The sequence below is a fragment of the Pteronotus mesoamericanus genome, unplaced genomic scaffold (genome assembly GCF_021234165.1).
Source record: "Pteronotus mesoamericanus isolate MK-2021 breed Mesoamerican mustached bat unplaced genomic scaffold, CSHL_Meso_final contig_24, whole genome shotgun sequence".
NCBI classification, from domain to species: domain Eukaryota; kingdom Metazoa; phylum Chordata; class Mammalia; order Chiroptera; family Mormoopidae; genus Pteronotus; species Pteronotus mesoamericanus.
Genome location: NW_026555100.1, coordinates 14,209,417 through 14,236,058, shown reverse-complemented (window position 1 = coordinate 14,236,058; position 26,642 = coordinate 14,209,417). Strand labels below are relative to the sequence as shown.

The 26,642-nt window shown below is 39.2% G+C and overlaps 1 non-coding gene and 1 pseudogene across 1 annotated transcript; both read left to right on the top strand.

Annotated features, from left to right (window-relative positions):
* The first annotated feature begins 3,238 nt into the window (after positions 1–3,238).
* On the top strand, positions 3,239–4,149 carry LOC129069793 (proteasome subunit alpha type-2-like; annotated as a pseudogene).
* Positions 4,150–5,440: 1,291 nt separating this feature from the next.
* On the top strand, positions 5,441–5,546 carry LOC129070046 (U6 spliceosomal RNA). Its single transcript, XR_008529065.1, has one exon. It is a non-coding gene; the product is annotated as a U6 spliceosomal RNA (small nuclear RNA).
* Positions 5,547–26,642: the final 21,096 nt, after the last annotated feature.

The window sequence follows — 26,642 nt, the reverse complement described above, 5'->3', positions numbered from 1 at the left end:
ACATGTCAAATACTTAATAAATACAGTACCTTTTTAGATACTTAGCTAATGTGAGAAGAACAGGGTGGATTTCTCATAGAGAAGTCTTCTGAAAAAAGTTAGAAAAAAGATTAAAGGTATGGTCACCAGGGTTTTTGAACTCCAATTTAGAAAATATGGGTGACTTCTTTTACTTATTTTTTCAATTACAGTTTACATTCAATATTATTTCCTATTAGTTTCATGTCTACTAAATAGTGGTTAGATGATCACCCCCTACATTTCCTTTACCTAGTGATGCCCCCTACATTTCTAGTTCCCATCTGACACACTTGGCACCATACTTAGTTATTATAATATTATGGACTATATTCCCCGAGCTGTACTTTACATCCCATGACTATTTTGTAAGTATTAATCTGTACTTCTCAATCCCTTTTCCTGACCTTTATAGACAATGGACTAGAATATTTGAAACCAAGATGATCCTAGAGAATTCAGAGATAGTGTCTGAAAAAAGTAAATATGGTCTCAGTATCTAAGACTGTACTGGATGCTTAAATCATGCTAAGACTGAACTTAAAGCATGGAAATAGCTACAATTAGAAGATTTATTCAGAATGTTTTGATTTATCTATGAAAACAGCTTTAAAAACACTTTGTACCATCCTATGAAGGCTAATTGTGATTTTAAATTAATACTGACTAAGGAAAGTTCTGCTAAGTAATTACAAAAAGTATGTGAGTCGTATGTGCTTAGAAAAATCAAAGTATGGTATTTTTTCTGAGTCATAATTTTACTAAACCAAGACGATCTGAATGTTAAGTCTAAATGACTGTGGGATTTTGTTTGTTTGTTTCTTTTTGACAGATAATAGAACATAAATTTGATTCTATCTAGCAAATTCACCACAAATTAATCCTTTATAAAGATAGTACACATTTTAGCATATATGTGCATATATGTATACATACATGCGTTGCATGTATTCGTTTTCACAAAAATTTCATTTACAAAGAACTATTGCTGCATTCTAACATAAATAACTGAGTTTATGCATATAAATAAGGTTTGCCTCCTATACTGAGTTCATAAACTTATTCCTAAGATGTCATCATAACTCAAAATGCTTTCAGAACTCCTCATTTTTTCTGAAAAGCCCCTTTTTATTTTTTATTTTTTAATTTATTTTGTATTGTATTTTTTCCATTACTATTTATCCTCCTTATATCCCCTCACCCCACAATCACCAGTCTGTTGCCCGTGTCCATGAGTCCTTTTTCCTTTTGGCTCCTCCCCTCCATCTCCTAACCTCTGCCTGCCCCCGAGAGCTGTCAACCTGCTCTCTATCTATGAGTCTGTCTCTCTTTTGCTTGTTAGTTCAGTTTGCAGAACTCTTTCTTTTTCTTTTGCCAGCACTAAAAGTAGTGATACAGAGTCCAGTAGAAGCAAGGCTTGCTTGGGGTGGTTGGTAGGATACGTGAATGTCTCACACGAGATGGACAGTAATTTGAATATTTCACCTAAAATGTCACGTGGTGCACTTGAGTGTGATATTGTTATGTTACACAAGTACATGCTTGTGACTTTGTTATAAAATATTTTGCAATAAAGAAAGGGGCATTCTGTAGTTTGATGTTGGAAAAAGGCAAATAATTTAGTGGTTAGGAATAAGGACTTTGGATTCAGACTTTCTGACTGAAAACTCTGCTTTTGCTACTTATGAGGTGAGTAATTTTATGACATCACTTAACATCTCTGTGCATTAGTTTTCTCATCTGAAAAAGAATAATAATAAAAGAACCCATCTCTCAAAATTATTATGAGGAATAAATGAAATGGTATATGTAGAAGTCTTAGATCAGTCTCTGGCACATAATAAGGGCTCAACAACTGTTAGTTGTTGAAAATTAGTCAGTTAGCTAGCTAATTAATTAGTTAAGGATCAGAATTTCCCCCCAAAAACACTCCTCTGAAATGTGTGCCCAGTGGTTCCACAATTATAAAAGGCATTCACTCTCACAAAGACCCCCCAGGAGATTAAAACTCTTGGAAGGAAGAAGTCAGTCTTGATACATTGTTAATGTTATTATTGAGTGAAATCTAGTTGTCTTCCTTGACTTTCTCCATAAACAAAGATCAACTGAGCAGACAAACCCTCCCAACCAGGAACATTTAGAAAAGATGGATAATATAGGAAAAAGAAAAAAACACCTCTTTTGAAGACACTGGATAGCAATGAAGGTAGCAAGGACCAGAGGGGCCGAGGTCCCAGAGAAAAGGGATATCTGTGAGATACGCCCAATTTCTACCTTATTCCACACTCTGGATTTGCTGATTGACAGAGTTTGGGCAGAGAAGCTGAGAACCAAGCCAAAAGCCAAGGAAAAGAGAGTTGATTAGTGGAGATTTTGATAGTCTTCCAGGACTAGGGGACAGAAATTGAGGTTCATGACCACCAAGTCGCTCAGGATATAAGGGACCAAGAAGGCAGATTGAAAGGAAGCATGGAGGAGGGAGGGTGAGCCTCGTGTTTGATCCACCCTCCCCCTTGAGGCTTTTGCTGACTGGGCTCGGAGGCAGAGAGCTGAGCAGAAAACAGCAAAGAGGCTGAGGAGCTAAACAGAATAAATGATTGGCTTAGGATACTAGGGAGACAAAAAATGGAGTTCAGAGACACCAAGAAGAAGGGCATCCTTTATTATCTCAGGCTTTTAGATCAGAGTGCTGAAGCACAGTTTTTCAGGAGTAAGGGCAATTACGGGGTTGACTAGAACTCATGAAGACTGAAAGCAAGCCTGTAGCCAGTTTAATCCCTAATTGAATTAATGCAAGTTACTCCTACTCTAAATGACTACCAGAAACTAAATCTTCCCTGGGGGGAATTTTATTAAAAATGTTCAGCATTCAATCAAAAGTTATCAGGTGCTTCAGAGACAAGACCAAACAAAAAAGAAAAATATATAGTCAACGAACTAGACTTCATTGGTGATACAGGATCAACATTATCAAATATACATAGACTTTAAAATGACAGTGATCAATATATTCTGTAGAAGAGAGGTCAGGATGGAGAATTTTCACAGAGAACCAGAATCTACCAAAAAATAACAAAAGGGACATCCTAGAACTAAAAACACAGTAAGCAAAATTAAAACTTATCAGATGTTTTAAACAGAAACTTAGACAAAGATGAAGAGAAGAGAAGAGAATAAGAAGATAGATCAGTATAGGAAAAGAAGGCGGCTGCATTGCGCACGTGTGTGGATGTGCTTTGACTCTGGGTGAAGATGGAGGAGCGTGGTTACAGCTTTTCGTTGACTATGTTCAGCCCTTCTGGTAAACTTGTCCAGATTGAATATGCTTTGGCTGCTGTAGCTGGTGGAGCCCCTTCAGTGGGAATTAAAGCTGCAAATGGTGTGGTATTAGCAATGGAGAAAAAACAGAAATCTATTCTGTATGATGAGCAAAGCGTACACAAAGTGGAACCAATTACCAAACATATAGGCTTGGTATATAGTGGCATGGGCCCAGATTATAGAGTACTTGTGCACAGAACTCGAAAACTAGCTCAGCAATATTATCTTGTTTACCAAGAATTCATTCCTACAGCTCAGCTTGTACAGAGAATAGCTTCTGTGATGCAAGAATATCTGATGCAAGTCAGGTGGTGTCCGTCCATTTGGAGTTTCTTTACTAATTTGCAATTGGAATGAGGGACAACCATATTTATTTCAGTCAGATCCATCAGGAGCTTACTTTGCCTGGAAAGCCACAGCAATGGGAAAGAATTATGTGAATGGGAAAACTTTCCTTGAGAAAAGATACAATGAAGATCTAGAACTTGAAGATGCCATTCATACTTCCATATTAACCCTGAAGGAAAGCTTTGAAGGGCAAATGACAGAAGATAACATAGAAGCTGGAATCTGCAATGAAACTGGATATAGGAGACTCACTCCAACTGAAGTTAAGGATTACGTAGCTGCCATAGCATAATAATGAAGTGATTGAAAAATCCAGAATTTCTGATAATCGCTGTACTTAAACATGTTTAAAGTATGTTTTGTTTTTTCAAACTTTTTGCATACCTATTTCTACATGATTTAATGGACTGATGTTTTTGAATGACACTTATAAATCATAATAAACTGTTAAATCCAAAAAAAGAAGAAGATAGATCAGTATAAAATATCCAGAGTGACATCAGTATAAAAAGTCCAGAATGACAGAAAGGAAAAAGCATAGAATATATTTAAAAGCTTGAGACACGTAGAACAGAGTGAAAAGTCTAACAAATGTGTAATTGAACCCTAGAAGAAGAGAGAATAAGCAGAAGAAATATGTGAAGAAGTAAGCACAGAGGTTTTCAGAATTGACAGAGGACATAAAAGCACGTATTCAAGATGTGCTACGAACCCCAAACAGTTTAAATACCTACACCAACCAACAAAACCCTTAAATATATTATACTAAAACTGCTAAAAACTAACAAATATTCTCAAAAACTGCCAGGAAAAAAAGTCACATTGCTTCAAAGGAACAATGAAAGATTGACAATTGACTGCAACAAAACAAAATGTGGCTGGTGAAGTAGGAAAAGCTATTATTTAAGGCCTCGTACACCCTGTTAAGGATTTTCATTTCCATTGCAAGAGAAATGGGAAGTCATTAAAAAGGCAGAGAGCGTATTTGTGGGTTTGTTTTTGTTTTGCTTTGTTGTAAGGTGGGCATGAAGCTGCTATGAGCCACTGTGCAGGAAAGGCTGCAGGATAAAGAACTCAACTGAGAGAATCAAAGCAAGCAAATGCGGGGGAGCCAACTATTGAATATTTATTTTTAAGCAGCTGATCATTGAATTAATTTACACCTGGAGTTTCATACGCCATTAAATTCCTTAACCAAAATTTCTTGGGAATATACAGGAGCGCTTGGATACCAGGTCAAGAATCTCTGTTATTGCAGCATAGAGGAAAGATTCCTAACCTAAACCTGGGGAAGGAGGTTCAGAAAAGCTTTCTGAAAGATGAGCACGATTCTGGGGGTGATTGAAAATAGTCACATAATAGAAGGCATGGTGGGGAAAATGTTCTCAGCAAAGGATTATTCCTTGTGAAAGAGATAGTTCATGGCTGATGTGGAGTTGTTTTCCATATGACTGAGACGAAGAGTATGAGAGAGGTGGTCATAAAAGGCTTGGCGGGAGGGACCGGCATAAGGGTGGGCTTAGGAAGAAACCTGGGCTTGCCCAGGTAGCTCAGATGGTTAGAGTGTTGTCCCCATACACACAGGTTGCAGGTTTGATCCTTGGTCAAGGCACATGTAAGAAGCAACCAGTGAATGCACAGATAAATAGCACAACAAACTGATAGCTCTCCCCCCCACCCCCCCCACACATTCCTTCTCGCTCTCTTAAATAAATAAATAAAACAAGGTTTTTTTTTTAAAAAAGAAAACTGGGTGCTTGCTTCAGCAGCACATTTACTAAAATTGGAACAATACAGAGAAGATTAGCATGCCCCTGTGCAAGGATGACACACAAATTCATGCAGCGTTCCATATTTTTAAGTTTCTGCACAGCTAAGGGAACCATCATCAAAATGAAAAGGGAACAGACTATATGGAAGAACATATTTGTCAATGATACATCAGACAAGGGTTTAATCACCAAAATATAAAAAGAACTCATATGACTCAACACCAGGAAGACAAACAACCCAATTAAAAAATGGGCGAAGAACCTGAATAGACACTTCTCCAAGGAGGACATCCGGAGGGCCCATGGTCATACGAAAAAACATTCAATGTCACTAGCCATCAGAGAGATGCAAATTAAAACCACAATGAGATACCACTTCACACCTGTCAGAACAGCCATGATAAACAGGTCAAAAAACAGCAAGTGCTGGTGAGGATGTGGAGAAATGGTAATCCTAGTACACTGTTGGTAGGAATGCAGACTGGTGCAGCCACTGAGGAAAACAGCATGGAATTTCCTCAAAAAAGTAAAAATGGAACTGCCTTATTACCCAGCAATTCTATTCCCGGGAATATACCCTAAGAATCTGAAACACCAATTCAAAAGAATGTATACACCCCTAAGTTCATAGCAGCTCTATTTACAATAGTTAAATGTTGGGAACAGCCCAAGTGTCCATCAGTAGATGAGTGGATTAATAAACTGTGGTACATTTACACAGTGGAACACTATGCAGCAGAAAGAAAGAAGGAAGTCCTGCCCTTTGCGACAGCATGGATGAAACTGGAGACTATTATGCTAAATGAAATAAGCTAGTATGCTAAAGACAAATACCATATAACCTCACCTATAACTGGAATCTAATGAACAAAATAAACTAATGAGAAAAGTAGAACCAGAGATATGGAAACATGGAGCAGGTAGGTTGCCAGGGGTGGGGAGAATGGTGGAGGGAAGGGAAAGGGGCTAGTCAGAGAACATGTGTGAATGACACATGGACATGGACAACAGAGTCAACATAGACTGACTTTGGTTAGAGGGGTGGGATCGGGGGAGGGGGAAAAAGGGAAAAAAACTGGGACAACTGCAATAAAAAACAATTTTTAAAAAAAGAAATGTGGGCTTTACATGAGGGCTCTGGAGATTTGAGTGATACAGAAGATACAAGGCTAGCATACGTTTTCCTCATCTCTGTCTACAAAGCAAGCCTGCATCTTTCCCCACCCCTGTCCTCCGCCCCAGTGAAGTTTCCTTGCCTCTCTCTTTCTCCTAAGATCCAAAGACTCTTTTTAAAAAAAAAAGAAATAAAGAAAGAAAGAAAGAAAAGAAAAAATGAAAGAAAAATAATGACTAGTACACCTTCTTAGCTGCATATGAAATGAGAGAAGGAAAGGCTCAGACATGAATCCTAGATTTCTGTTTATATGACTAAGAACTGGTAGTATAATTTACCAGACAAGAAAAACAGAAGGAGGGGCCAGTCTAAGAGTAAAAGGGGTTAGGAGTTAGGTAGACGGATATGATGACCCGAGGGGCAAGTGTGATGAGAACTATGCTGAGCATATGGAATTGAATGGATAGATGTGGAAGTTAGAAGAGAGCTCTGACCTAGGCACAAAGGTATGAGTGGTCAACATTTGCCTGAGGGTGGTTGAACCTCAGCAGTGGGTGAGCAGGCTAGGATGAATATAGGTCAGAGGGCCAGAAGGATCAGTGAAGGAAAGATGTTCACAACATCAACAAAGGAAGAATTATGAGAGAAACCATGCAGAGGAAAACAAAGAGAGAGGAAAAGAAGGACAGAGTTTAAAGAAGGAAGTCCACACAGAGTCTTCAGGCTTCAGAGCTAAAAGTAGTCTGAGCTCCTCCTGAATATTTGGCTCACATTCCTTTCTTTTTTACTGGCTGCTAGGAAGCTCAGAGATCTGTGACCTACATCCAGCAACTGCATGGAACTTTAAAGTCCTTATGTTCATCAATCTTACCCTTAGTTTTCTTTTGATTATTGTTATGTCCCCTTTGTCTTACTCCTTATTTTTTATTGTATTTCTTTGTAGCACCTTAAAATCCGAAGATGGAGGAAAAATCAGTAAACAAGCACATTGCTTCTAGAATAAGATCCCCAGCTCCAGGCATGGCACAGTGCCTACCACTCACATTGTCTTGTGCACAGCCTGCTTCCCTCATTTACCCTACCTGCCTCGATCCTGCAGGCATTTAAGTTTGAGGCTCTTCGTCTAAACAATCCCTAAGATCCTTTCCTGCTCTAAATTGGATGAATCTGTACTTCTTCAACGCTCAAATCCCATGAGTTAAGTTACCAAATATAATATCAAGTAGTCAGAATAACAGTTGTTTTTTATTAAGTTCCACTAAAAACATCAAAACAATGAACATATATGATATGCACAGCAATTGAGAAGAGGTGGGTTGGGCATCGAAAGCCACACGACAGCATGCTCCACATCTTTGTTGCTTTCACTCTGAGGTCCAGAGCTAGCACACATGTTTAATGGGATTTAGAATAAAATGACCGTGTGGCACATCATTAGACCATGATGTTCAAGGCTAATTCCATGAGCCTCTGCATTAATGGGGCAATATTCTGTTTGGCTTTATTCTATTAATATTTATAGAGTACTCATTACCATAGCAACTAAGTGCTTTCCACAGAGAACTGATCAAATTTTAAGGAGAGGTGAACGGGAGAGGGGAGGACCACTGCAAGAGCTGAAAGGAAGCTTCTGATCTCCTTCTAAATAACCCTTTCCTTCCCCAATCTGACAAAGCACGGTTCTCATAGAGCATTTGTTTCACGCATACCCTCCCAAAATCTTAGCAATGTATAGTCTTGGTTCCCTGCTTCATGCGATATTGGGTTCATCTTTGGCAAAAATCTTAAAATAGTAATAGTCTTCAACCTTGATTTTGCTTTTCAGTGTTCCTTTTCCTCTTCAGGGGAGTGAGTAGAGCACATCGTTACAGAGCCAGGTTTTGAAATCAGATTGTCTGGATTTGAATTCTAGCTCTTCCACTTACTAGCTGAGTCTCCTTTGGCAAGTTACTTAATTTTTCTGACCTTGGTTTTCTCTTCTATGAAATGGGGGCACTAAGAGTGCCCACTTCATAGGTTTATTATGAGAATCAGCTGAATTGATAGCTGTTTAGTACATTCAAGAATTCCTGGTACGTATAAATGCTCAATAAATGTTAGCTATTATTTTGATGTATCCTTGTCTCTTGTTCTCAGTCACCAAAACACTCATGCTGTCCTTTTCTTCCTGTCTCTCCATGAATATGTAAAACTTCTTCGCTAAGATGAGATCCCTCCTGGAAACGACACAGAGGAGTGAGAGGAAGGGGACTCCTATCTGGCCAGATCAATTGACCAGATCAAAAATGCCTAACCTTCTACAACTGGAAACACATTTCTCTAGGTAAAACAATTCCTTTATAAGTATGTTCTACTTGATTTAACCTTCATAAAGGCGAAGAACGTGTCTCAGTTGTTTGTCTCCAAATTTAAAGCCTTATCCACCCTCATATCTCATTCAAATTAATAAATAAGTAACTTGTTATCCCTCCCTAAGAACGCATACACGTAAATACACAAAGAGTTATGGCAAGCCGATTATCTCGGACTCTATGACAGGTGGAGGGGCTAACAAAAAAACAGTTGAGCCTTGCTCCTTGCCTTCATGGAAGTTAAAGCTAGTAGGAGAAAATGTGTTTACCCAAAGACATGAGTTCCCAGGTAAAATATCAGACACTGATTGAGGAGGAATGTGGCAGGGTCTTTGAGCATTCCTAAACCACACTGCAGAGACAAGCACAGCTCTAGCACAGGTAAGCTGGACCCTGGCATGGAGTCAGGTGGCATTCCTCTCCTTGGAGAGCTTCTCACCTGGTGTGGTGTAGCAGCGCTATCAATACTACTGACTCATCTTTGCCCAATCACAGAGACTATCTCAGACAAAGTCGGAAGCACCCAAGCCCGAGAGTTAAGATTTCAGATAAGCACCCTAGAAACTTGGAAGAGGTTGATTTAGGATAAATAAAGGGACACACTCCTTTACACTGTGGATAGTAAATTCATTACCTCATCTGGAACTTGTTACTGCAAGAGCCTGCATAAACCAACATTAAAATTAGGTTCAGGAAGGTTGAGGTAAATGTATGAATGAAGAGTAACAAACAGTCTCTTGGGGTGAAGTCAATCATGTTTCAATCCAACAAGAATCCACTAAGGAGCTGCTGCTATGTACTGACTATGACTTTGGACACATTCCTAATTTTCTGAATGTACTATTCTCTTCCATCAAATATCCACCTCTGAGGCAGGAGGCCGGGTTAGAGACAGAGTTTGCAAACCACTGGGATGTTTCTGTTATCTAATGTTCTTTATTAACACAATGTACTTGCCAGATCTCAATAAATGCAGATCCCCCTTTTTCCCCTCACTGAGACCTTGGAGAATAGTTCACCAAAGGGCAATGGTTTGACTCTAGTAGAATAAATGGGAAGCCTAACCTGAGTACTAGAAAAAAGAAGGGGAAGCCACATTTGCTCAAGTTTTTCAACAGTTTTCATGCCAAAGTTGAAATACTCTGGCTAGTTAAATGGTAAGCGCTGTTTTCGCTCTCTTGCATTCAGCAGCTTGAGATCTATGGGTGGAATGGCTTTCGTTACAGGCAGAGAATGTCTCTCAGGAGGAGTGATAAGAGGTCTCACAAGACTCTGTTCTCCTTAGTGTGCCCTTTTGCCTCAACTCATTGACAAATGCCCCAAATAGCTTGGTCACTCTAGGTCAGTGATTCTCAAACTCTAGCACACATCAGAAACACCGGGAGGGCTTGTTAAACTAGGTAGTGGTTATGAAGTCCCTAGCGTTTCTGCTTCAGTAGGCCTGTTGTGGGGCCCCAAAATATGCATTTCTAACAAATTGCCAAGTGATGCTAACTCTACTGGTCGAGGGACCACAATTTGGGAAGCAAGGCTGTAGGCCACGATGTCCACTCAAAATCAGTCTCCTCCCGGGACAGATTACACTCAAGCCGTCTTCAGCCTCTTACACCCAAAGATGGAGAAGGGCTCCAAGACCAATGTCAGACTAGTGGCAGGGGTGGGGCTTGGAGTTCTGGAGGGAATACTGAGGCTTATGTTCAGTGCTTTGCTGTTTTTCCCAGGAGAGGGCCTTGGAGCTGCTCCCCAAACCTTCCCCCACGGCTCACACATCCCCCCAAATCCCTTACTCTCGGCTGGTCTAAAAGAGCCCTCCTTCCACCACAGAACTCCCAGCCACCTCCCAGGCTGGCAGCTCAGCTATCACTCCTGCCCATCTCCCTGTCAGGCAACAGCTGCTCCCAGTCCTGGGGAAACTTGCCTGTCAAGGAGTGACTGGCTGAGGCTGTGAATTGCAAATCTCCCTAGTACCAGCCCAACCTCCCTGCCTAAGAGTCAGCTGTCCTGAGGGAGGGGCCCCCCTTTCTACTTTACACACACACAGCACACACTCACCAGCCATGACCACCAGCAGAATGCTTCAAGTGGCCACCTACACGAGGATCCCTTAGAGATTGCTCCTGGGCTTCAAATGCCACACTCAGCCTCAGACCAGGGAGTGAAGTTTGGAGGAAAAACTTGAGTCACCTGCAAAGTGTGGCAAAAAAGAGGGAAGGTGTGGAGAAGAAGTAATTCACTACTTAAGATAAATGCCAGCCACAGTTATTTTGTTCTGGAATCTTGATGTCTTTAGTCTCTTTTAACCACATGCCAATTGAGAGAAACTTCATTTTCAGAGAGAGTGAACATGATAAATAAATCCACAGTGCAGTATCCAGGACCTCTGAATTTGCCCAAAGGAGAAAGACTGAAATGAGTAATTCTCTCCAAACCCGTTCATCCTTTCACATTAATCAAGTAAGATGTAAAAAAATGTGCACGTATGCTCACACTCATACTCTTTCTCACTTTCCACAGAACTTATTTTCCTTGTTCTGGAAACCCTGCCTGCTCACTGAGAAAACACATTCATAACAATTGGTGGAGGGACTGGTTGGGCTGGAAACAGGCTGACATTCCCTTGCTCCTCCCCAGCCTCCCTGGTTCTCTTACTTCCTTCCACCACCCAAAGGTGCAGACACACTTCTCTTCTGGACTCACCCCCGCAAACAAGGCACCAGCTTTCTGTAGAGCCTGAGACTCCTGAGAAAATCTTCCCGGGTGTCCTTCTTTCTTGCCCCCCCTTTTTTTAATGGACGTAGTCATCTTTAAGTCATATAACTGATAACTTTGTTGTCAGAGATATTATTTTCTAAATAAATAGTATGAAAACGTAATACTGCACCAAGTTAAATACCAACATCATCCATCTTTGTGGCTGTCAAAGGTAAAAATATTAGGTATATTACTTCTGTGAGAGTGATTGCTGATAAACTATCAGATATCTCATTTTCCATGGAGTTATTTTTAGGCACTAAAGTTGGCATGAATGTGCATCTTCATGCTCCAAAGTAAAAAAAAAAAAAAAAAATTAAGGGTAAAAGTGTAAGCAGGTTGTGATTCTAAATGTGCTGTAAGAACAATTACTCCAGGGAACACTTTTAAAAGGCCCATTCTAATGTTCTTTGTACAATTAAGTTTATTTCCCCAGGTTTATAAAATTGAATTATAAAATTCGATTGTATTTCCGCAAAAGAAAAAGAATTCACCACCTTCCCCTCCTTATGACAAAGCCCCAGCAGCAAGTTATTATCACTTTGACTAATCAGAGAGTAACCACCTGCAGGAATACTCCCCTTTCTGTTGGCTCCCAGCAGAACCTTCCAAATAATGATTAATCACTGAATAAACGGTGGAATTGACAACAGCATAATGACAAAGAGAAAGCAGAGACGGGGCCTGAACAGTGGGTGCATGTGGTCCTGCCCCAGTGGGTGGAAGGGCCGAGAAGATGGATGACCCTGTAAGCGCTTGACACTTAAGTATCTTGTCTTTTACAAGAGGGGTTACTTCTGCCAAATTTAACCAATAAGGCAGTACGCACCAAATGGACATGCTTCCTATGGCTGTCAGAAGCAAGGAGAAACGTCTTAAAAATTAAACTAATAAGCTTAAATTGACATCCCAGGCTCAGACGATAACAGAAATAAGAGACACTACAAATGACAGCCTAATCCATTATTGTGGAAGGGATTCAGAATGTTTTACTGATTACAGCCTCAGATTACCCTACCCGTGTCCCTACTAATTTGAAAAATGATGAATCACTAAGTTCAAGCAGGGCTCAGAAGAGTCAATTATACTAAGCAGTAATATCAAAAGCTCGTATTTTCTACACTAAGGAATAAAACATGTTATGCCTAATAACAAACAGAAATGAGGTCGATTACCTGCTCTCAGTTGACCAAGTCATTAGCAATAAGAATGTTTCTCTAATTTTTCAATATTTCTTTTCAGGATATGTACTCCCTGCCCCAAGGATTCCTACTAGCCAAAGTTTATTAACATGAAAAAGATTTGTAGTAAATGAAATATTGGTTTGCCGCTGGCTTAATGCCCTTCAGATACCATCAGCTTTCAGACCTTCCATGCTCAAATGAAAAGAGCAATTACTGGTCAGACTCATTATCTCTCAGCCATCATTAATATCATCATCTTCCTCATCATGATCACTTTCACCAGTTTTTTTTTTCTGTAAAACAGAAAACTTTAAATTCACAAGAGTTTCGTACACATCTTTCCATTGGTCCTAACTTAAACAGATACCCTCAACCAGTGCCCCCTCTGCACACACAACACTCTCTGATACTTGTCAATTCTGTCTTGTTTCATGGACATCTTTCCATATTAATTTATATCAACGGAAAGTATTCCACTGGCTATGACATCATGTATCAACATTTTCTACATTACTATGCATTTTTTTCACATTGTCTTTGACATTTGTGGTTGCCTTGTTCTCAGCAACACCTAAAACAATGTTTTGCACCTTGTAGGTGCTCAGCAAATGTCTGTTAAATGACTTTAATTTTGGTTCTTTTTATTAGACTCAACCAACACCAGATCTTATATATGAGGTTTTCAAAATCCTTCCCAAGGGGAGTTCTCAGGCATGAGTAAGTCACATTAAGACCTGAGTAAGCAATTATCTTACAGCAGAGAAATCTAGGAATGGATGATTACAGATGGACCTTGAAATAGTCAATGAACAATCCCCTTTTCACCACTTACAAATATTGCATTGCTTTTAAAGCAAATTTAAGGGGATTTCTTTCTTCTTTGTGTGTGTGAGAGTGTGTAAGTGAGAGAGAGGAGAGGAGAGGAGAGGAGAGGAGAGGGGAGGAGAGGGGAGGGGAGGGGAGGGAGAGGAGGGGAAGAATCAATTTTTCTCCCCAAAACCCAATTTCTACCACCCTCCAACAGCTGAAGATTTTAATCTCATATTCAAAACTAAGCTTCAGTTCAGTCTTTGGTCTCGCTCTCAAGCCCGTGTCCCCAGCTGACCTCCTTCCCCACACTGCCTGCTTAACTAACCCTCCCCCAGTGCGCACGCACGTGCACGCGCACACACATGCACATACACACACCATTCACCATGTTTGGTTCTACCTTTGCCTTTGTGCCTCAAGAAGCCTGGCCTCCTTTTCCTCTCCTATTTACACAGTCTCTTCTTCTCATAACCTACCACCCCTCTCTGGAGCTCCCTCTCTTCTGCTGAATAAAACCTTACTATCTTGCATCAGATGCTTCCTGAGGCTGTAACCAGCCATAGCCAGGGTGAGGGAACAAGGACTATCAAGCCATTCCAAAGTCTTCATTCACTCACTCTGTGACTTGGAGCAGGTTGCTTGAACTTCTAAAACCATTCCTACTTCTCTGAAACAAGGGTAAAGATATATACCTTAGAGCATTATTGAAAAAAAAAACCAATTAAATGAAACCATGTGTGAGAAATGTTTGGCTCAGATACTGCAAAGATAGGGCCATTCATTTCTGAATCCCCAGTATAAAGCCTTGGACCTGACTTATAATAGTAAATGCTTCCTTAATATTGAATGAAAAGTGATCAGACACAGAGAGGGATAAAATACATGCACACATGATTCAAAGTTTTTAATTCTGTAAATTATGACCACTTTGGTTTTCTTATTTTTATCTTTTATATTTAAATTATTTTATCTTTCATTATCTCTTACTTCCCATAGCCACCCAAAAGACAAGTCAAATATCAGGCATCATTCATTAGTGAGCAGCAGAAAGTAAACATTTGAACTTACCCTAGTATGGAGATCCAGTTCCTCTTCTCTCCTCCTCCCACATCCTCCTACTGCCCCAAGGGACACCTGAGGAAGACTGGGGACATACCTGTGTACCACAGGTGTGAGTTTGCTTAAGATGGGAAAGCCTGAGGCTCCCCTCGCTGAGCTGCTCTCTGTAGGGGAAATGGGAGGTCCAAAATCAACTTAGGTCCCCCTGAAGGCAACTGAAGACAATAAATAGTCATGGTCAAATAAAAAATTATCTATTGGGGAAGAACATCTTAGAAATTACTAAGTCATAGATAAATTATATTTAAGTAAAGGAAAACCAAATATAAATACCAAAAATGAAAGAATAACATCAGATACCTTTAATTTGATGGATTTGGGGAAATCTTCATGGAATTTGTTCATTTTTGTGTGTATGTGTTTTTGTTGTGTTTTGTTCATTTTTCCTAACAATGATATTTTTACTCTCAACAGTCTTTGTTACAGTTAATTAGTAAATGCAAAAATACATTTATAAATTAAATTCTTGGAGTAAAATTTTAAAAATCAGAAAAAGATGGTTCTTTCTAAAAACTTTTCTGGGAAAAGCTCTTTGTCACATATTTTTCTGGATTTTTTTACTTTTGGTTTTTGTGTCCAGGACACACAAAACATGACGATTTATAAATAAATCTAATTGCACAAAAGGTGCCTTTTGTTCCTAAACAAAGTGATTTCAAATTTATAAATGGTGCATTTAAGAAGTATAACATCAATAACTATTTTCTACAATCTTTCTTTCTCTTCTCTCCTTTCCTTCAAAAAATAAATTTCTTTTCCCACTGATTAAAATTTTTAAATAATTTTTGTATATGGGGAGACGAAGATTCAAGCACAAAAAGTTTTGCACCACTGATTGTTAGCACTTGTTAGATATTTGGATTTGGCACTGCACATAGTATGTGCTCAATAAAATTTACTTGATTATACTCAAGTGTCTGGTAAAAGAGAGAAAAATGTTCCTGTGTCATCACTATAGTGTTTCAATGTCCAATGCTCTCTAGGCAAAGCCTGCATGTAATGCTCTCCAGGCTGCCTACATGTAATCTAGGAGCAATGTAAGAGCAGACTAAGCCTTCTCCAGGAAGGCCCACACCTCCAGAATGTTCTCCTCCTGATCGGACACAGACCGAAATCTGTGAGGCTGTCTGCTCAGTCAGGCATTATCCTGAAGACTGTGGGTGGACTGGGATCAGAGATTAAAGTGGTGGCAAGTCTTTATTTATTACAGCTACAGAGTAGTCTATCCAAGCCATCCATTTATAGGGACAAGAGATGCTTTTGGAACTGAGAAGAACATCATTAGCATTTTATTTCCTCTCCCAACTACCTGTCTATGGTCATTGTGCTCATGTTGACCCGGTCGGGGCACAGAAACAGTTTCCTGGCCTAGGGGACAAAACGTGATTCACCTCCCAGGCCAGGCTGGACACACTGAGATGGCATGGTCCAGTGACCTGAGCAATGGCCTGGAAATTCCAGACTAATTATGCTCTTTTCAGCATCAAACTTGCTGTGTGATGTCAGGTGAAGCACTTACCTTCTCTGGACCTCTGCCTGCTCTTGTTTGTTACTTGAGGAAAGTGGCTGCTATGAGGTAACATGCAACTAACAACTTTGTGAGCCTTGGTTCTCAATTCTAAAATGGGAATGACTGACTAGTGCCCTCATTGCTTCACAGGATCAATGTGAGGCAAAAATGCATATAAAAACTCCAGTAATTTTTACAGTGCTGAATTGTTCTTCCTAGTGCCATTATTAGTCACAGGGTAAATCTGAGACTCAAACCCAGGTTTGCTGACTCCCATTCCAGGACACAAGAAAAGCTAAACAGACTGAATTCCCTTTTCTTTTCACGAACACCCAATAAATACTGAACCCAAAGGATTGTGGTTTCATGACACAAACATTCCTGCAAGGGCTTGAGCATATCCCAGTATTAGCTAAGTCCAGAAAAACCCTGAAGCCAGCAACTCCTAGGGGCATTTTAGTAGTTCATAGGTGAAACTGAGAAAATGTGGTGCAATGTTTCTACTGAAAATAATAGTCAAGGTGAGCCACACTTCTCTTTTAAGTTCTCAAATGTATAGAAAGTTTCCACTTGAAGATAAGATACAGAATGGTAAGGCCGCTTCCCTCCACGCTGAATCACCCTGGGCCCTCCCTCATTGTATCTCCAGTTAATGCTTCAGTCATTGGGCAGCGATGGTCTTTGCAAATGTCAGTTTTTTATCACAGTGTATTTACTTTTGAGTGGATTAACATGAATGTGTTGATTGTATTGGATTGCCAATTTTGTGGGAGTGATTTGAAAGCCTACAGAATAAACTGTTATTTAACTTGGGGAAACTGGGAAGGAAAAAATGGCAGTGTTTTGTGTGTTGCTCCCTTTGGTTCATATTTGCATGAAATCCTCATAACCAAAGGCAGCTGGAATCCCAAGTATAATGATAACAGTGGTGGTGAGAGGTTTGGACCTGGCTGGAAGGTGGGGCTTGTGTAGGAGGCAATTTTTCCATGCAGATGTAAAGCATAAGAAATATTTATTTGTAGAAATTACATAGGAAGATTAGGAAAAACTAGGTTTGTTTTTTAGGCACCTTGTTCACAATATAAGCCAAAAGTATTGGGCTTAGTTTCCATGTAAAGAAAGTCACCATCATATCCACTTGCAAACATCCATCATTCTGTAGGACATTTACTTATCATTCATTATCTAAAAGAAATTCTTGTTTTGGGTAATAACACCATTAGATTGTTTATACAAATCAGCTAACTCCAAACTGACAAAAATAAGTCTCTCTTTATTCTGAAATCACCAGAATCCAGGGCAAGACAATTAATGAGGTCAATATAAAGAGGATGTTGCATTTTCACACACAGGCACTGCTAACTATAAAGGAGCATGCTGGGCGCTAACACTCCTGGAGTACCAAACCTAGGGTATTACTCTTTTTTCCTCCTCGGCTTCCATGGATCCTTTGTCCTTGTTCTTCTGCCCTCTTGAGTCTCCTAAACTTATTAGTAGTGATCTCTATTATGATCATGAGGGTATTTTATGTTACAAACTCTTATGAGGTGCACAGCAAAGCAGAGACACACTGCATGGCAGTTGTCCTTGCCACACCGCACAGCAGATGAACTGTGGTCACAGTCTACTGGGGAAGTTTCTGTTCCAATACATCATCCCCGAAGGGCAGAACATCACTGCTGCTAAGCCACGGAGCTTACCAGGGCATAATTAACAAAATCTAAATGACAAGAGTGCTCAATTATCTGTATTGTCTGTCTCTTTTTTGAGAAGAAAGTAGAAAAAGCACAATGAAAGTGTGCTATAATAAAAGAAGTACTAGGCCAAGAAACTAGGAACTTTGTTGGTAGCCCCAGGACTGCATCTTAAAAAGTCAGCGAGTTTAAGCAAGTCACTTAACTCTCTGATCCTTCGTTTTTCCGATCTGAAATGAGTAGGTCGGACCAGAGATGTCCAACCTTTTGATGTCTCTGGACCACACTGGAAGAAGAGTTGTCTTGGGTCACATATTACTTACATTATGACACATAATCACACACAAAAAAATCTCATAACATTTTAAGTAAATTTATGATTTTGTGTTGGGCTGCATTCAAAGTCATCTTTGGCCACATGCAGCCCATGGGCCACAGGTTAGACACCCCTAGACTAGACCTATGAACTTTTTCAGCTTTTAAGTTCTGTGATTTTATTTTCACAATGTTCATTTTTTATAACTATTTTTCTTATATAAGCAATATATGTTCATCATGTAGTTATCACAAACATACAATAAAGAGTAAAATTAGAATCACCTGTTATCTTACTACTCAAGATAACTGGTCTTACAAATATATTAAATATGTACTTATTTGCAAATATACCAAAGTGAACCTGCACCAAATATACTGAACTACATTAAACACTAAAAATATATTTAAACAAGCTGATACCAACTTTTCCCTCAAAAGGTAACACTGAGTTTCTCTTATTTCCAGAGCACATTGACCCATTTTCTTTCTCTTTCTCCATCTATTGCTGCTGACCTGTACATAAACTAACTTTGGGATGGCAATGTCCTGGTCATCACAGAGAAAGTACAGAACCTCAAAAGTACATTTAGAGGAGCCATGACGATCACTTGGAATTGCCCTCTTGCTTTTAGATTAGAAAGTTGGGGCCAAAAGAGTCCAAGTGATATGTCACACATCATAAAGTCACTGGAGGGCAGAGGCAGGGCTAGAGCACAGCTCTCCTACCCCTTGTTCTAAAACCATTTGCACTCTGTATTGTTCTTAGTGTTTTCTATTTACTTACTTAAACAGCAGGGTTGAAACTTTTTTTCTGATTGAACTGCAGTTAATAAGTTGATTTAACCAACTTTCCTGGTTAATGGAAGGTTTACCTTACCACACGCCAACCTCAAAACCAGTCACTAACAGGCTGCAGGTTGAGCTGCCTAGAAAAGCAAGAATGAGTCGTGGTGGTAAACTGGACTTAGGAGAAGAAGTATGTGAACCTGTATTCATACTACCCCTCGAAGTGATATTAGACAAGCTATGGAAGCTTAATTTTCCCTTAATTCATTGGGTTTTCTTGGACAAAATGATAGAGCATCCCTACACATACCTCAAAAAAGGATACCAGAAAGCAATGTCAGATACTTAATATTTGTTGACTCACTGAGCTTGCTACAATCAAAGGCGCTGGTTTTCCTGGTGCTCTTGTTTAAGAATGAGATGGGGAAATAGCACCCACCCACACCTATCTCACGGAGAGGCCAAGAGAGCAAAAGACAATAGAGATCAGATCATTGCAAGAAAAGTAGTATGTATAGTCAGATCTCATTCACATTAACCATCAAGCCAAAGTTCCTGAGAGGCTACTTCTTCATTGTTGAGAACTATGAGGTTTATGCTCATCTATAGGTGGACTCATTCCCCAGATCACTTCACCTACCTTTTAAAACTCTTCACCCCTAACTCTCCTTCCAGTTTGCTTTCCTAGGTCACACTTGATCCTGGTCTAAGGCACTTAAAAGTTACCAAGTCCAGCTGTCTTTTGTTTTCCTTATCCCAGCGCAAGGGAAGGAGACTTTCTCAAAGACAAGGTGAATAAAGCAACTATGGGACATTTACTCAATGGAATTCTACTTGGTTGTAAAAAATGAAGAAAATTCTACCCTTTGCAACAGTATGGATATACCTGGAGAACATTATGCTAAGTGAAATAAGTCAGTCAGAGAAAGACAAATACCATATGATCTCACTCATATGTGGAATCTAATGAACAAACTGAACAAAAAAACAAAACAGAAACAGACTCATACATAGAGAGCAAATGACAGCTAATTGGTTGGGTGGGGGTAGGTTAGAGGATGGAGGGATTGAGCAAAAATGAAAAAGGACTCATGGACATGGACAACAGTGTGGTGATTGCTTGGGGGAAGGGAGGAATAAGGGGACTAAATGATAATGGAAAAATACAATAAAGATTAAATTTTTTAAAAAAAGACAAGGTGTGGTAGAAGCTTTCTTGTTTTAACAAAACATTCTGGATAATTCTGAAATGCGTACTACCTTCTAATTCCTGGATGAGAAGTCTTGAGTTGGGTTAAGCAGCAGAAATTCTGATTCAGAGATTGGAGGTAGTATGTACCTCCATTGCTGACTGGAGGAAGAAGAGTGGCAATGTCTTTCAAATTTTAACTTTGACAACCCCTTTTTTCCACAAGGCTCCTGTATATCAACTATGACATTGTCTCATTTTATTTCGGAGTGTATATTAATATCTCCCTACAGAATCAAGCAGAGTACTTTACACGTCGTAGATGCTTAATAAATACATGAATGATTTAATCCCCAACCTATTTTTCTCTTACTACTCTTTACTCAGTTTTTGCCACTTATCTGGAAAAAAAGATTGCTCGGTGGGCCTCAAACTTGAGCATGCATCAGAATCACTTGGAGGATTTGTTAAGCAGATTGCTGGGTCCCACACTCAGAGTTTCTCATTTAATAGGTCCAGGGTGTAGCCTGATAATTTGCATTTGTAACAAGTTCCCAAGTGATGCTGATGTTTCTGGTCTAGGAACTGCTCTGTGAAAACCACTGGTCTTCCTTATCCAAGGAGTACACGAGGACAAGTCTTTTTTAAAAAATTGATTTCAGTTACTAAAGAATTCTACTCATACTTTACCACTATGCTTGGACATACTCTTAATCAGTGGCCTGATTTGCTCACCAGTTTTCATAAGTAACACCATTCATGGTAATCTGCAGCACTGATTATATATGTGTGTTATATGTACATATATACACGCACATATAGATATACATTAAACTTGCTTTCAAGGAATAAGTCTAATCTAGAATATTTTTCCTCATTTCTCCAATTATTCTCTCCTATATACACAAATGATGTTTATTAGCATAGGCCCATGTCTTAGTCCCCCCCCAAAAGAAATTAGCAACTTCCAGTCAAGATGGCAGCATAGGTAAACACAACTCACCTCCTTGCACAATCACATCAAAATTACAACTAACCCTGGCTGGTGTGGTTCAGTGGATTGAGCACCATCCTGCAAACCAAAGGGTTGCCACGTTTGATTCCCAGTCAGGGCATATGCCTGGGTTGTGGGCCAGGTCCCCAGGACGGGGTGCGTGAGAGGCAACCACACATTGATGTTTCTCTCCCTTTCTTTCTCCTGCCCTTCCCCTCTCTCTAAAAATAAATAAATAAAATCTTTAAAAAGATTACAACTAAAATATAGAACAACCATCACTCAGAACCATCAGAAGTCGAGTTGAATAAAAGTCTGACAACCGTGGAATTAAAGAAGTCATAATTAAAAACTTAATGTAGTCATAGTAACTCTAACTACTACATAGAAACAAACACAGGGAGGCTGCCAAAAGAAGGAGACAAACATGGCCCAAATGATAGAACAGATCAAAACTCCAGAAAAAGAGCTAAATGAAATGGAGATAAGCAATCTATTAGATGTAGAGTTCAAAACAATTAGTTATTAGGATGCTCAAGGAACTTAATGAGGATCTCAACAGCATAAAGCAGACCCAGTCAGAAATGAAGGATACACTAATCGAAATAAAGAACAATTTACAGGGAAACAACAGTAGAGTGGATGAAGCCGAGAATCAAACCAATGATTTGGAACATAAGGAAGCAAAAAATATCTAGTCAGAACAATAAGAAGAAAAAAAAAGAATCCAAAAAAAAAAAGAAAATGAGGATAGTGAAAGCAGCCTCTGGGACAACTGCCAGAGGTCCAACATTGGCATTGTAAGGGTGCCAGAAGGAGAAGAGAGAGAACAGGAAATTGGAAATCTATTTGAAAAAATATTGAAAGAAAACTTCCCTAATTTGGTGAAGGAAATAGACATAAAAGTTCAAGAAACACAAGAATCCCAACAAGATGAATGCAAAGAGGCCCACTCCAAGAAACATCATAATAAAAGGCCAAAGGCTAAAGATAAAGAGAGTCTTACAAGCAGCAAGAGAAAAGCAGTTAGTTACCTATAAGGGTGATTCCATAAGACTGTCAGCTGATTTCTCAAAGGAAACTGCAGACTAGAAGGGATTGACAAGAAATATTCAAAGTCAGGAACAGCCAGGTCTTACAGCCAAGACTGATATAAAAATAAATAAATAAATTAGCACTAACTCTGTATTTTGTTGAGTATTAATGTTAAAAATATGTATTACAATCATTAAATCTAAAATTAGAAAAGACTGTAAATATAAGTATAACCACCAGTCCATTTTATAGATGAAGTAGCTGAAGCCCATCAAATTGTGAGTTTCCAAAAGCTTCACTAATTAATTGTAGCACAGCCAAGACTAGAACCCAGCTCTCTTTCTTCTGCTTCTGTTTTTAAGCTTACTGTAATGCCCCTTTGGACATTGTGTGTGAGGCTATCATTGTTTAATACGTGTGAGGCTACTGAAATGTCTAATTCTCTTTTTTTAGTTCTTTTTTTTTTTTTTTACAAACCTGCCTCTATCTATGGAAGTCTTCCAACCGTTAAAAATGATTCCTCCAATAATTAATTGTACAAAGACCTAGATTTTTTTAAAAAATATATACTTGCGATAAAGATACTCTCTAGTACCACAAATATATCGTTGTTCTCAGGCACTGTGCTAAGTACTTTATGTGAAATCCTCTTTTAATGCCAGAATGAACTCAGGGAGTGAGTATGATCCTTAATTTTCAAACGTAAAAATTGAGACACAAGAAGTTACTTGCCCATATCATTGGGATACCATTTTCTGTCAACTAAAGAGGGAGCTTCATAAAGGCAAGGAATATATGTATTTAATTATTGTTTCCACTCTGACCAGTGTGTCTCAGGGTGTTGGGCATCCTCCCACAAACTGAAAAATTGCAGGTTTGGTTCCCGGTCAGGGCACCTGCCTGGGTTGGGGGCCAGGTCCCCAGCTGGAGGTGTGTGAGACAAAACCAATCAATGTTTCTCTCCTTCTCTTTTTCCCTCCCTTTAATAAATACATTAAATAAATAAACAAAATCTTTAATTACTATTTAATTACTATGAAAGATTTTAAATAAATAAATAAAGTATTTACCATTTCCAATCCAGTGCATAGATCATAGAAAGAACTCAGTAAATATATGTTAAGTGAACAAATCAATAAGTGAAAATTTCTTTTAATATTTTTTGTCTTAGCTACTGCTTCTGCACTCCTTATGCTGCCATGGAATGACTTTAATAACCAAAGCTTGGAGTTATCCTGGAATTTGGAAGAACATGTTTTCCTAAGTAGCAAAATCTATAGTTCGTTGCTACTGCCTTGAAATTTGTACGTTTCCAAACTTTCTCCAGATTTTTTAACATAATGTGGTCCCTGTAGAACCCTGTGCTTGCAAAGTGCTTTTTAGTTATTTACAATGAATTGTCCCAGTGGTAAATGTGACTCATCACCTCAACACTCCAATTCAGCAGCGGGGAAACACATAACCAAGTCACATCTAAGGTCAAAGTCAAATGAATAGAAGAGGCAGACATGAAACTAGTGACCCTGGCCCTGAATCTAGTTAGTTATGCCTCCGGCTCCTGGTCTCTTCCAAGATTTCTACATAGTTCCAAACTCTCCTCACTTTGCCAGATGTTTACCACATCTTTCAAGTGGAAGCAAGTCCTTTCAATTACACTCACCAGGGGAAACCCACCCTGCTCCTCTGAAGGAGAAATGGCTGAACCAGTTCATCTAAAATAAGAACTGACGTGATTTTTTTGCCTGAATTCTAAAGCTGTTCCGGCAGCATTTTCTTGTTGGCTGAGGTCCCACCAGTAATGAACTGGAATATAAAAACAAAGACTGTTCTCATGTTGTTTCCCAACCAAAGAAGGCTAAGCACTAGCTGAGCACTGAAATGTCGGCATGTTTATCTGAGTCTTGAGCTTGACTTTTTCCTACCTAAATGCTCCATCATGTTCTTACCAGTATGTACACACACAAGAACTGTTTCCATGCCTGCACAAGAGTCAGAGAAAACAAGCCAATTTCTATAGCCATTTAACAATATCACCCCTGATATCTCCAGATTTTGTTTTCTATTGAGAAAATAAATGAGCAGTTGAAAATAAAATAGATAAAAATTGCACTTACAATGTAAGTGCTATGACTTTCCTTTATTCCCAATTTCATAATGCAATTTCATGTCTATACTAGCATTTTAATGGTGCCACATTTGTGTAGTTCCTTTGAAATTTTCATGGTCTCATTAATTAAAGAATTGAGGAACATAAAAGGTGAGAGTAAAGAGGTCATGCAAGAACAAAAGCATAGCTCAAGACTTGGATATTTAATTAGGTTTATCATTAAGGTTTTCCTTCCTGAAGTGAAAAATCACTCCAGACCAGCTACTGTGGATCTAATCTAAGAAGCAACAAATAAAAGTCACTGCGGCAATCTTTCCAGGTTTTCCCAGTGCTCTCACAATTTGACACAGCAAACCTCAAACCCCAGAGGATTTCTCTGGAGAGATTTCCAGGTTAAACCGGGAACCACAAATCATTAGAGCAAGCTAACTTGTAGACAGTAACTACTCTGGCAAATTCACCACAAGGGCATTCCTTGGCATACTTGGTGGGTTGGCTTCCAGGCAAAAGAGGCCAGAGGAAGAATCTTCACTCCCACATTACTTTCTTCCTCAACGTCCACCCATAAAACAGGGAAGAACCACAAAATTCTAGCCCTGATTGCTTCAAACTGATTCAGGCATCATAGTCAACTGGAACACATAATGGGGTGGGAAGAGCATTTAGACTAATATTTTACACTTTGTCCTTCTCTAGTTTAGCTGGGGGTCTTTTTTCTTCACCCATTAAGTCAAGGACAAAGCTTAAGTTAGAAGAGGGCTTCGAAACTCAGTTATTTGTAAGAGAAAGGCATATAGCATCAACCCATAAAGCAGACGGGGGATAAGAAACACACTTTCTACTCAATCTAGCTTTAGTTTTTCACTTTGAGTTGTGACATGGATATAAGAAATAGATTTTCTTTGTTTGTTTGGATTTTTTTTTTTTACCTTAACTCTACTACATGAAAATAACATTCCAAGGCAACAGTAATGGCAAATGACACTAGGCCTCAGTGTGGTAGTAAGATTGTGGAAAACAGGAGCACGATCCCCCATCTAAAGGTGGTAGCCACTGCACCTCCAGCCCATTACTGACATGCTGAAATTCAGCGCTCAGGATTGCCAAACTGTCTGATGTTTCAAAAGAAGCCAAAAATCTGTACTTTCCCACATTGGCAACTTACTCTGTTTTTGTTGTTATTGTTGTGTTTGGTGGGTGGCTTTTTTTAGGAAAGGCTGTTCCAAGTAACATTGTGTGGGCTAAAAAAAAAAAATTAATAAAACAGAAAACTTGTGTGCAACTCCTGCCTTCAGGTCTTGAGATTATGGTTAAGTTGGTTTCTTAGCTTTTACTTCCCATGAAACTCCACCTCACCCATTCAGCCTTCAGGGTTCATGCACAGCCCTCCACTCCCAACCCTCACTTTTGGCAAAACCTAATCTCAGCACAAAACTTTGGAATCAGCAAAGGTAGTACTTGTTTACCTCCGCACTTCCTACATGAGATTAACACTGAATAGGACGTGTATTGTGAGACATTTTCTCTCAATTGTGACAACTGGTGTGCCCTTATCTGTATAAAATCTACTGCCATGAATAACACTTCTCAATTCAAAAAAAATTCTGTCCCAGTGAGGAGTCACATCTGTGGACATGAAACCAAGCAGTGCCAATTGGACCACATTGAGCTGACCCCCCAGACACACAAAAACAAGTCAATTAAACAGAAATAGCAAAGAATATTTCAGAGCAGTAATACTGAAACTGTTAAAATCAGAGTATCATTCAGCATTAGACATGGAAATACCCTTAGACATAAGGTTACTTTAATCCACCCAGTTTACATCTGAAGGTACTGGGGCCCAAAGAGATTAGATGTTTGAGAAAGATCAAAAGCCAAAAATCAGGAAACTGGAACTAAGACCCAAGTCTCCAATTTCCATGTTCAATGTGGCTTTTGTTATTAGCTATTAGCTATTCTAACAATACTCTCATGTGACTGCAGAATTTATTCACCAAGTTAAAAATGAGCAAAATGAAGCCTACTCTTTGTCAATCCTACTTATAAATTTTGGTCTCTCTTCTCAGAAGGTAAGATGGCATATCGCATAGCTCCAGAGACAACAACTACTGTGTTATTATTTTTTAATTTGTGTTCACTTAGCAGAGAATCAGGCCTTCCTATTAACTATGTTGCTCCTTAATCTGTGATTACCAGGATCCATGGTGCTACACAGAAG